Raw genomic sequence first — 12,357 nt, 5'->3', positions numbered from 1 at the left:
AAATATTCTCTTTCAAAATGAATGTTTTGAGCTGCTGTGAATTTTATTTCCAGAGGTGGTGACAGCCTTTCAGGTACGTGCTTAGGTCAAGGCCCTGTTCATGTCACTTGTATAAGCTAATTCAGGGAGCAAATTAGCAAGTCAATAAATGGAAAGTCTGAACTACTGTCAAAGCAGTTTCATTCTCTTTTCAAATAATCCAAAAATACCATTGCAGCATAAAACAGAGTATTCAATAAAAGAAGAAGGAGGATTAACGGCAAAAAAGCACATCATAAGATATGAAACTTTGGAAATTATCTAGATATTGTTTGAAAAAACTCCTTTGATGGAAAGAAGATGAAGAACGGTATGGGATCCTGTCCTGCGCACCTGTAATTGATATGTTCCACATCCATTCATACCACCTAACCCTAAACACCCAAACATATTGCAGTCAGTGACCATGTGGCCTAAAGGATAAGCCGTCTGACTTCGGATCAGAAGATTGAGGGTTCGAGTCCCTTCATGATTGAGTCTTTTTGTCACAGCACCCAACTTATCTTTACATACAAACTGGAAATACACTCTTAAAATACTCATTTCACTCTCACTCATTAAGAAAGACCAATGCAAACTGCACGATCAGTCATGTTATGCCTTCAGCATTGCTACTTTTCTGTCTTTCTGCCATACCAAAGTACCTCTTCATAAATGCCACGGATATGCAATACGTATACAACAATATGTCATGGCACAATCATTCCGAACAGAACTGTGGGTAGACTCAGTGCAGGGAGTGTGTGCGTGCAGAAAGCAGAAACTATGCATGGGTAGAAGCTCTATGATTTTCTCCAGGAATAATGCAAATTGTCCCTCAGAAAAAGTTTAGTCCTAGAGAGGAATCATAAACGATTGACACAATTGCTGCCTTTGCTGTTGCCCCAGTTGTGTAATCTGTCAAGGACTGGTCTCTTGCAGATTGAGGCACCTAGTTGCAATTGTGTGGTAAAAATCACCCTTACAACCATTTTTGCTATAAACTTGAGATCTTTCTGAGATACTATCTCACAGACTTCTTATGAATGAGGAACTCTGAAATTGTCACATTCCAATTTGTACGTCCTTAAAATTATGCTGGTTATTGAAATAGGCAGATTGTTTTTTAAATTCCTTTCTGTCTCGAGTTGTAGTTATATTGATACAGAGGCATAATTGTTGAATGATATATATATTGGTTTGATTGAAATATGTTCGTAGAGGTGGTGATAGGCTTTCTGTGTCTGTCTGAGAGCAAGAACCGGTTAACGTCTTTTTCCAAGAGCAGTTTGTTGTGGAAGGTATCAGGCAAAGGAGTATGTATTGTGATGTGGTTCTCTGACTGCTTCTGTCCACTTGCCAAAAGTTCCAAGGCCCTATGATAGCACAAAAACTGTAAGATTGAAGTGGTGGGTGCCGGAGGTTTAAAATGGTCAGTTTAATTAAAGACAGAAAAGGGAAACGAATGACTGCAGAAATACTGTATGTGGCCATGAACTGAGATGAAAGGATGATTTTGGAACTCTGTCTTGCAGATTACCCTCAATGCCACAACGGATAGGGCACTACTCTCACAGACCAGGGTGTGTAAGTTTAAGTCTATCTGAGGTGCACACCCTGAACTAATACATTTTTGTTGAAACCTAATCATATTGTTTACTCTTCCTCGTAGCAGCTTGCTAGGGTGATAGTATATTGCAACAGAACCATTCCACTTCTTCACTGAAAAGAGTCATGCTGGTTACCCAAATGTGCAGCGTGTCATTTTATACAGCTTTCTTTATTGAAATTAAACTTGGACTCACTTCAAATATTCTCTTTCAAAATGAATGTTTTGAGCTGCTGTGAATTTTATTTCCAGAGGTGGTGACAGGCTTTCAGGTACGTGCTTAGGTCAAGGCCCTGTTCATGTCACTTGTATAAGCTAATTCAGGGAGCAAATTAGCAAGTCAAGAAATGGGAAGTCTGAACTACTGTCAAAGCAGTTTCATTCTCTTTTCAAATAATCCCAAAATACCATTGCAGCATGAAACAGAGTATTCAATAAAAGAAGAAAGGAGGATTAACGGCAAAAAAGCACAGCATGAGATATGAAACTTTGGAAATTATCTAGATATTGTTTGAAAAAACTCCTTTGATGGAAAGAAGATGAAGAACGGTATGGGATCCTGTCCTGCGCACCTGTAATTGATATGTTCCACATCCATTCATACCACCTAACCCTAAACACCCAAACAAGTTGAAGTCAGTGACCATGTGGCCTAATGGATAATGAGTCTGACTTCGGATCAGAGGATTGAGGGTTCGAGTCCCTTCATGGTTGTGTCTTTTTCTCACAGCACCCAACTTATCTTTACATACAATCTGGAAACACACTCTTAAAATACTCCTTTCACTCTCACTCATTAAGAAAGCCCACTGCAAACTGCACAATCAGTCACGTTATGCCTTCAGCATTGCTACTTTTCTGTCTTTCTGCCATACCAAAGTACCTCTTCATAAATGCCACGGATATGCAATACGTATACAACAATATGACATGGCACAATCATTCTGAACAGAACTGTGGGTAGATTCAGTGCAGGGAGTGTGTGCATGCAGAAAGCAGAAACTATGCATGGGTAGAAGCTCTATGATTTTCTCCAGGAATAATGCAAATTGTCCCTCAGAAAAAGTATAGTACTAGAGAAGAATCATAAAGGATTGACACAATTGCTGCCTTTGCTGTTGCCCCAGTTGTGTAATCTGTCAAGGATTGGTCTCTTGCAGATTGAGGCACCTAGTTGCAATTGTGTGGTAAAAATCACCCTTACAACCATTTTTGCTATAAACTTGAGATCTTTCTGAGATACTATCTCACAGACTTCTTATGAATGAGGAACTCTGAAATTGTCACATTCCAATTTGTACGTCCTTAAAACTATGCTGGTTATTCAAATGGGCAGATTGTTTTTTAAATTCCTTTCTGTCTCGAGTTGTAGTTATATTGATACAGAGGCATAATTGTTGAATGATATATATTGGTTTGATTGAAATATGTTCGTAGAGGTGGTGATAGGCTTTCTGTGTCTGTCTGAGAGCAAGGACCGGTTAACGTCTTTTTCCAAGAGCAGTTTGTTGTGAAAGGTATCAGGCAAAGGAGTATGTATTGTGATGTGGTTCTCTGACTGCTTCTGTCCACTTGCCAAAAGTTCCAAGGCCCTATGATAGCACAAAAACGGTAAGATTGAAGTGGTGGGTGCCGGAGGTTTAAAATGGTCAGTTTAATTAAAGACAGAAAAGTGAAATGAATGACTGCAGAAATACTGTATGTGGCCATGAACTGAGATGAAAGGATGATTTTGGAACTCTGTCTTGCAGATTACCCTCAATGCCGCAATGGATAGGGCACTACTCTCACAGACCAGGGTGTGTAAGTTTAAGTCTATCGGAGGTGCACACCCTGAACTAATACATTTTTGCTGAAACCTAATCATATTGTTTACTCTTCCTCGTAGCAGCTTGCCAGGGTGATAGTATATTGCAACAGAACCATTCCACTTCTTCACTGAAAAGTGTCATGTTGGTTACCCAAATGTGCAGCGTGTCATTTTATACAGCTTTCTTTATTGAAATTAAACTTAGACTCACTTGAAATATTCTCTTTCAAAATGAATGTTTTGAGCTGCTGTGAATTTTATTTCTAGAGGTGGTGACAGGCTTTCAGGTACGTGCTTAGGTCAAGGCCCTGTTCATGTCACTTGTATAAGCTAATTCAGGGAGCAAATTAGCAAGTCAAGAAATGGGAAGTCTGAACTACTGTCAAAGCAGTTTCATTCTCTTTTCAAATAATCCAAAAATACCATTGCAGCATAAAACAGAGTATTAAATAAAAGAAGAAAGGAGGATTAATGGCAAAAAAGCACAGCATAAGATATGAAACTTTGGAAATTATCTAGATATTGTTTGAAAAACCTCCTTTGATGGAAAGAAGATGAAGAACGGTATGGGATCCTGTCCTGCGCACCTGTAATTGATCTGTTCCACATCCATTCATACCACCTAACCCTAAACACCCAAACATATTGCAGTCAGTGACCATGTGGCCTAATGGATAAGGCGTTTGACTTTGGATCAGAAGATTGAGGGTTCGAGTCCCTTCATGGTTGAGTCTTTTTGTCACAGCACCCAACTTATCTTTACATACAAACTGGAAACACACTCTTAAAATACTCCTTTCACTCTCACTCATTAAGAAAGCCCAATGCAAACTGCACAATCAGTCACGTTATGCCTTCAGCATTGCTACTTTTCTGTCTTTCTGCCATACCAAAGTACCTCTTCATAAATGCCACGGATATACAATACGTATACAACAATATGACATGGCACAATCATTCCGAACAGAACTGTGGGTAGATTCAGTGCAGGGAGTGTTTGCGTGCAGAAAGCAGAAACTATGCATGGGTAGAAGCTCTATGATTTTCTCCAGGAATAATGCAAATTGTCCCTCAGAAAAAGTATAGTACTAGAGAAGAATCATAAACAATTGACACAATTGCTGCCTTTTCTGTTGCCCCAGTTGTGTAATCTGTCAAGGACTGGTCTCTTGCAGATTGAGGCACCTAGTTGCAATTGTGTGGTAAAAATCACCCTTACAACCATTTTTGCTATAAACTTGAGATCTTTCTGAGATACTATCTCACAGACTTCTTATGAATGAGGAACTCTGAAATTGTCACATTCCAATTTGTACGTCCTTAAAACTCTGCTGGTTATTCAAATGGGCAGATTGTTTTTTAAATTCCTTTCTGTCTCGAGTTGTAGTTATATTGATACAGAGGCATAATTGTTGAATGATATATATTGGTTTGATTGAAATATGTTCGTAGAGGTGGTGATAGGCTTTCTGTGTCTGTCTGAGAGCAAGGACCGGTTAACGTCTTTTTCCAAGAGCAGTTTGTTGTGAAAGGTATCAGGCAAAGGAGAATGTATTGTGATGTGGTTCTCTGACTGCTTCTGTCCACTTGCCAAAAGGTCCAAGGCCCTATGATAGCACAAAAACGGTAAGATTGAAGTGGTGGCTGCCGGAGGTTTAAAATGGTCAGTTTAATTAAAGACAGAAAAGTGAAACGAATGACTGCAGAAATACTGTATGTGGCCAAGAACTGAGATGAAAGGATGATTTTGGAACTCTGTCTTGCAGATTACCCTCAATGCCGCAATGGATAGGGCACTACTCTCACAGACCAGGGTGTGTAAGTTTAAGTCTATCTGAGGTGCACACCCTGAACTAATACATTTTTGCTGAAACCTAATCATATTGTTTACTCTTCCTCATAGCAGCTTGCCAGGGTGATAGTATATTGCAACAGAACCATTCCACTTCTTCACTGAAAAGTGTCATGCTGGTTACCCAAATGTGCAGCGTGTCATTTTATACAGCTTTCTTTATTGAAATTAAACTTGGACTCACTTGAAATATTCTCTTGCAAAATGAATGTCTTGAGCTGCTGTGAATTTTATTTCTAGAGGTGGTGACAGGCTTTCAAGTACGTGCTTAGGTCAAGGCCCTGTTCATGTCACTTGTATAAGCTAATTCAGGGAACAAATTAGCAAGTCAATAAATGGGAAGTCTTAACTACTGTCAAAGCAGTTTCATTCTCTTTTCAAATAATCCAAAAATACCATTGCACCATAAAACAGAGTATTCAATAAAAGAAGATAGGAGGATTAACGGCAAAAAAGCACATCATAAGATATGAAACTTTGGAAATGATCTAGATATTGTTTGAAAAAACTCCTTTGATGGAAAGAAGATGAAGAACGGTATGGGATCCTGTCCTGCGCACCTGTAATTGATATGTTCCACATCCATTCATACCACCTAACCCTAAACACCCAAACATATTGCAGTCAGTCACCATGTGGCCTAATGGATAAGGCGTCGGACTTCGGATCAGAAGATTGAGGGTTCGAGTCCCTTCATGGTTGAGTCTTTTTCTCACAGCACCCAACTTATCTTTACATACGAACTGGAAATACACTCTTACAATACTCCTTTCACTCTCACTCATTAAGAAAGCCCAATGCAAACTGCACAATCAGTCACGTTACGCCTTCAGCATTGCTACTTTTCTGTCTTTCTGCCATACCAAAGTACCTCTTCATAAATGCCACGGATATGCAATACGTATACAACAATATGACATGGCACAATCATTCCGAACAGAACTGTGGGTAGATTCAGTGCAGGGAGTGTGTGCGTGCAGAAAGCAGAAACTATGCATGGGTAGAAGCTCTATGATTTTCTCCAGGAATAATGCAAATTGTCCCTCAGAAAAAGTATAGTACTAGAGAAGAATCATAAAGGATTGACACAATTGCTGCCTTTGCTGTTGCCCCAGTTGTGTAATCTGTCAAAGACTGGTCTCTTGCAGATTGAGGCACCTAGTTGCAATTGTGTGGTAAAAATCACCCTTACAACCATTTTTGCTATAAACTTGAGATCTTTCTGAGATACTATCTCACAGACTTCTTATGAATGAGGAACTCTGAAATTGTCACATTCCAATTTGTACGTCCTTAAAACTCTGCTGGTTATTCAAATTGGCAGATTGTTTTTTAAATTCCTTTCTGTCTCGAGTTGTAGTTATATTGATACAGAGGCATAATTGTTGAATGATATATATTGGTTTGATTGAAATATGTTCGTAGAGGTGGTGATAGGCTTTCTGTGTCTGTCTGAGAGCAAGGACCGGTTAACGTCTTTTTCCAAGAGCAGTTTGTTGTGAAAGGTATCAGGCAAAGGGGTATGCATTGTGGTGTGGTTCTCTGACTGCTTCTGTCCACTTGCCTAAAGTTCCAAGGCCCTATGATAGCACAAAAACGGTGAGATTGAAGTGGTGGGTGCCGGAGGTTTAAAATGGTCAGTTTAATTAAAGACAGAAAAGTGAAACGAATGACTGCAGAAATACTGTATGTGGCCATGAACTGAGATGAAAGGATGATTTTGGAACTCTGTCTTGCAGATTACCCTCAATGCCGCAATGGATAGGGCACTACTCTCACAGACCAGGGTGTGTAAGTTTAAGTCTATCTGAGGTGCACACCCTGAATTAATACATTTTTGCTGAAACCTAATCATATTGTTTACTCTTCCTCATAGCAGCTTGCCAGGGTGATAGTATATTGCAACAGAGCCATTCCACTTCTTCACTGAAAAGTGTCATGTTGGTTACCCAAATGTGCAGCGTGTCATTTTATACAGCTTTCTTTATTGAAATTAAACTTGGACTCACTTGAAATATTCTCTTTCAAAATGAATGTTTTGAGCTGCTGTGAATTTTATTTCCAGAGGTGGTGACAGCCTTTCAGGTATGTGCTTAGGTCAAGGCCCTGTTCATGTCACTTGTATAAGCTAATTCAGGGAGCAAATTAGCAAGTCAATAAATGGGAAGTCTGAACTACTGTCAAAGCAGTTTCATTCTCTTTTCAAATAATCAAAAAATACCATTGCAGCATAAAACAGAGTATTCAATAAAAGAAGAAGGAGGATTAACGGCAAAAAAGCACATCATAAGATATGAAACTTTGGAAATTATCTAGATATTGTTTGAAAAAACTCCTTTGATGGAAAGAAGATGAAGAACGGTATGGGATCCTGTCCTGCGCACCTGTAATTGATATGTTCCACATCCATTCATACCACCTAACCCTAAACACCCAAACATATTGCAGTCAGTGACCATGTGGCCTAATGGATAAGGTGTCTGACTTTGGATCAGAAGATTGAGGGTTCGAGTCCCTTCATGGTTGAGTCTTTTTGTCACAGCACCCAACTTATCTTTACATACAAACTGGAAACACACTCTTAAAATACTCCTTTCACTCTCACTCATTAAGAAAGCCCACTGCAAACTGCACAATCAGTAACGTTATGCCTTCAGCATTGCTACTTTTCTGTCTTTCTGCCATACCAAAGTACCTCTTCATAAATGCCACGGATATGCAATACGTATACAACAATATGTCATGGCACAATCATTCCGAACAGAAATGTGGGTAGACTCAGTGCAGGGAGTGTGTGCGTGCAGAAAGCAGAAACTATGCATGGGTAGAAGCTCTATGATTTTCTCCAGGAATAATGCAAATTGTCCCTCAGAAAAAGTATAGTACTAGAGAAGAATCATAAACAATTGACACAATTGCTGCCTTTTCTGTTGCCCCAGTTGTGTAATCTGTCAAGGACTGGTCTCTTGCAGATTGAGGCACCTAGTTGCAATTGTGTGGTAAAAATCACCCTTACAACCATTTTTGCTATAAACTTGAGATCTTTCTGAGATACTATCTCACAGACTTCTTATGAATGAGGAACTCTGAAATTGTCACATTCCAATTTGTACGTCCTTAAAACTCTGCTGGTTATTCAAATTGGCAGATTGTTTTTTAAATTCCTTTCTGTCTCGAGTTGTAGTTATATTGATACAGAGGCATAATTGTTGAATGATATATATTGGTTTGATTGAAATATGTTCGTAGAGGTGGTGATAGGCTTTCTGTGTCTGTCTGAGAGCAAGGACCGGTTAACGTCTTTTTCCAAGAGCAGTTTGTTGTGAAAGGTATCAGGCAAAGGGGTATGCATTGTGGTGTGGTTCTCTGACTGCTTCTGTCCACTTGCCTAAAGTTCCAAGGCCCTATGATAGCACAAAAACGGTGAGATTGAAGTGGTGGGTGCCGGAGGTTTAAAATGGTCAGTTTAATTAAAGACAGAAAAGTGAAACGAATGACTGCAGAAATACTGTATGTGGCCATGAACTGAGATGAAAGGATGATTTTGGAACTCTGTCTTGCAGATTACCCTCAATGCCGCAATGGATAGGGCACTACTCTCACAGACCAGGGTGTGTAAGTTTAAGTCTATCTGAGGTGCACACCCTGAACTAATACATTTTTGCTGAAACCTAATCATATTGTTTACTCTTCCTCGTAGCAGCTTGCCAGGGTGATAGTATATTGCAACAGAACCATTCCACTTCTTCACTGAAAAGAGTCATGCTGGTTACCCAAATGTGCAGCGTGTCATTTTATACAGCTTTCTTTATTGAAATTAAACTTGGACTCACTTCAAATATTCTCTTTCAAAATTAATGTTTTGAGCTGCTGTGAATTTTATTTCTAGAGGTGGTGACAGGCTTTCAGGTACGTGATTAGGTCAAGGCCCTGTTCATGTCACTTGTATAAGCTAATTCAGGGAGCAAATTAGCAAGTCAAGAAATGGGAAGTCTGAACTACTGTCAAAGCAGTTTCATTCTCTTTTCAAATAATCCAAAAATACCATTGCAGCATAAAACAGAGTATTCAATAAAAGAAGAAGGAGGATTAATGGCAAAAAAGCACATCATAAGATATGAAACTTTGGAAATTATCTAGATATTGTTTGAAAAAACTCCTTTGATGGAAAGAAGATGAAGAACGGTATGGGATCCTGTCCTGCGCACCTGCAATTGATATGTTCCACATCCATTCATACCACCTAACCCTAAACACCCAAACATATTGCAGTCAGTGACCATGTGGCCTAATGGATAAGGCAGCTGACTTCGGATCAGAAGATTGAGGGTTCAAGTCCCTTCGTGGTTGAGTCTTTTTGTCACAGCACCCAACTTATCTTTACATACAAACTGGAAATACACTCTTACAATACTCATTTCACTCTCACTCATTAAGAAAGCCCAATGCAAACTGCACAATCAGTCATGTTATGCCTTCAGCATTGCTACTTTTCTGTCTTTCTGCCATACCAAAGTACCTCTTCATAAATGCCACGGATATGCAATACGTATACAACAATATGTCATGGCACGATCATTCCGAACAGAACTGTGGGTAGACTCAGTGCAGGGAGTGTGTGCGTGCAGAAAGCAGAAACTATGCATGGGTAGAAGCTCTATGATTTTCTCCAGGAATAATGCAAATTGTCCCTCAGAAAAAGTATAGTACTAGAGAAGAATCATAAACGATTGACTCAATTGCTGCCTTTGCTGTTGCCCCAGTTGTGTAATCTGTCAAGGACTGGTCTCTTGCAGATTGAGGCACCTAGTTGCAATTATGTGGTAAAAATCACCCTTACAACCATTTTTGCTATAAACTTGAGATCTTTCTGAGATACTATCTCACAGACTTCTTATGAATGAGGAACTCTGAAATTGTCACATTCCAATTTGTACGTCCTTAAAACTATGCTGGTTATTCAAATGGGCAGATTGTTTTTTAAATTCCTTTCTGTCTCGAGTTGTAGTTATATTGATACAGAGGCATAATTGTTGAATGATAAATATTGGTTTGATTGAAATATGTTCGTAGAGGTGGTGATAGGCTTTCTGTGTCTGTCTGAGAGCAAGAACCGGTTAACGTCTTTTTCCAAGAGCAGTTTGTTGTGAAAGGTATCAGGCAAAGGAGTATGTATTGTGATGTGGTTCTCTGACTGCTTCTGTCCACTTGCCAAAAGTTCCAAGGCCCTATGATAGCACAAAAACTGTAAGATTGAAGTGGTGGGTGCCGGAGGTTTAAAATGGTCAGTTTAATTAAAGACAGAAAAGTGAAACGAATGACTGCAGAAATACTGTATGTGGCCATGAACTGAGATGAAAGGATGATTTTGGAACTCTGTCTTGCAGATTACCCTCAATGCCGCAATGGATAGGGCACTACTCTCACAGACCAGGGTGTGTAAGTTTAAGTCTATCTGAGGTGCAAACCCTGAACTAATACATTTTTGTTGAAACCTAATCATATTGTTTACTCTTCCTCGTAGCAGCTTGCCAGGGTGATAGTATATTGCAACAGAACCATTCCACTTCTTCACTGAAAAGAGTCATGCTGGTTACCCAAATGTGCAGCAACAGCTTTCTTAATTGAAATTAAACTTGGACTCACTTGAAATATTCTCTTTCAAAATGAATGTTGTGAGCTGCTGTTTATTTTATTTCTATAGGTGGTGACAGCCTTTCAGGTACGTGCTTAGGTCAAGGCCCTGTTCATGTCACTTGTATAAGCTAATTCAGGGAGCAAATTAGCAAGTCAAGAAAGGGGAAGTCTGAACTACTGTCAAAGCAGTTTCATTCTCTTTTCAAATAATCCAAAAATACCATTGCAGCATAAAACAGAGTATTCATTAAAAGGAGAAAGGAGGATTAACGGCAAAAAAGCACATCATAAGGAAATTATCTAGATATTGTTTGAAAAAACTCCTTTGATAGAAAGAAGATGAAGAACGGTATGGGATCCTGTCCTGCGCACCTGTAATTGATATGTTCCACATCCATTCATACCACCTAACCCTAAACACCCAAACATATTGCAGTTAGTGACCATGTGGCCTAAGGGATAAGGCGTCTGACTTCGGATCAGAAGATTCAGGGTTCGAGTGCCTTCATGGTTGAGTCTTTTTCTCACAGCACCCAACTTATCTTTACATACAAACTGGAGGCACGCTCTTACAATACTCCTTTCACTCTCACTCATTAAGAAAGCCCAATACAAACTGCACAATCAGTCACGTTATGCCTTCAGCATTGCTACTTTTCTGTCTTTCTGTCATACCAAAGTACCTCTTCATAAATGCCATGGATATGCAATACGTATGCAACAATATGACACAGCACAATCATTCTTAACAGAACTGTGGTTAGATGCAGTGCAGGGAGTGTGTGCGTGCAGAAAGCAGAAACTATGCATGCGTAGAAACTCTATGATTTTCTCCAGGAATAATGCAAATTGTCCCTCAGAAAAAATATAGTACTGGAGAAGAATCATAAAGGATTGACACAATTGCTGCCTTTGTTGTTGCCCCAGTTGTGTAATCTGTCAAGGACTGGTCTCTTGCAGATTGAGTCACCTAGTTGCAATTGTGTGGTAAAAATCACCCTTACAACCATTTTTGCTATAAACTTGAGATCTTTCTGAGATACTATCTCACAGACTTCTTATGAATGAGGAACTCTGAAATTGTCACATTTGAATTTGTACGTCCTTAAAACTCTGCTGGTTATTCAAATGGGCAGATTGTTTTTTAATTTCCTTTCTGTCTCTAGTTGTAGTTATATTGATACAGAGGCATAATTGTTGAATGATATATATTGGTTTGATTGAAATATGTTCGTAGAGGTGGTGATAGGCTTTCTGTGTCTGTCTGAGAGCAAGGACCGGTTAACGTCTTTTTCCAAGAGCAGTTTGTTGTGAAAGGTATCAGGCAAAGGAGTATGTATTGTGATGTGGTTCTCTGACTGCTTCTGTCCACTTGCCAAAAGGTCAAAGGCCCTATGATAGCACAAAAACGGTAAGATTGAAGTGGTGGGT

At 39.3% G+C, this 12,357-nt stretch overlaps 2 non-coding genes across 2 annotated transcripts; both read left to right on the top strand.

Annotated features, from left to right (window-relative positions):
- The first annotated feature begins 4,093 nt into the window (after positions 1–4,093).
- Positions 4,094–4,166, top strand: TRNAQ-UUG (transfer RNA glutamine (anticodon UUG)). The gene has a single exon. It is a non-coding gene; the product is annotated as a tRNA-Gln (tRNA).
- Positions 4,167–7,742: 3,576 nt separating this feature from the next.
- TRNAQ-UUG (transfer RNA glutamine (anticodon UUG)) lies at positions 7,743–7,815 on the top strand. Its single transcript has one exon. It is a non-coding gene; the product is annotated as a tRNA-Gln (tRNA).
- Positions 7,816–12,357: the final 4,542 nt, after the last annotated feature.

This window comes from Pleurodeles waltl, chromosome 4_1, assembly GCF_031143425.1.
Source record: "Pleurodeles waltl isolate 20211129_DDA chromosome 4_1, aPleWal1.hap1.20221129, whole genome shotgun sequence".
Taxonomy (NCBI): Eukaryota; Metazoa; Chordata; class Amphibia; order Caudata; family Salamandridae; genus Pleurodeles; species Pleurodeles waltl.
This window is presented reverse-complemented; position numbering and strand designations above follow the sequence as displayed.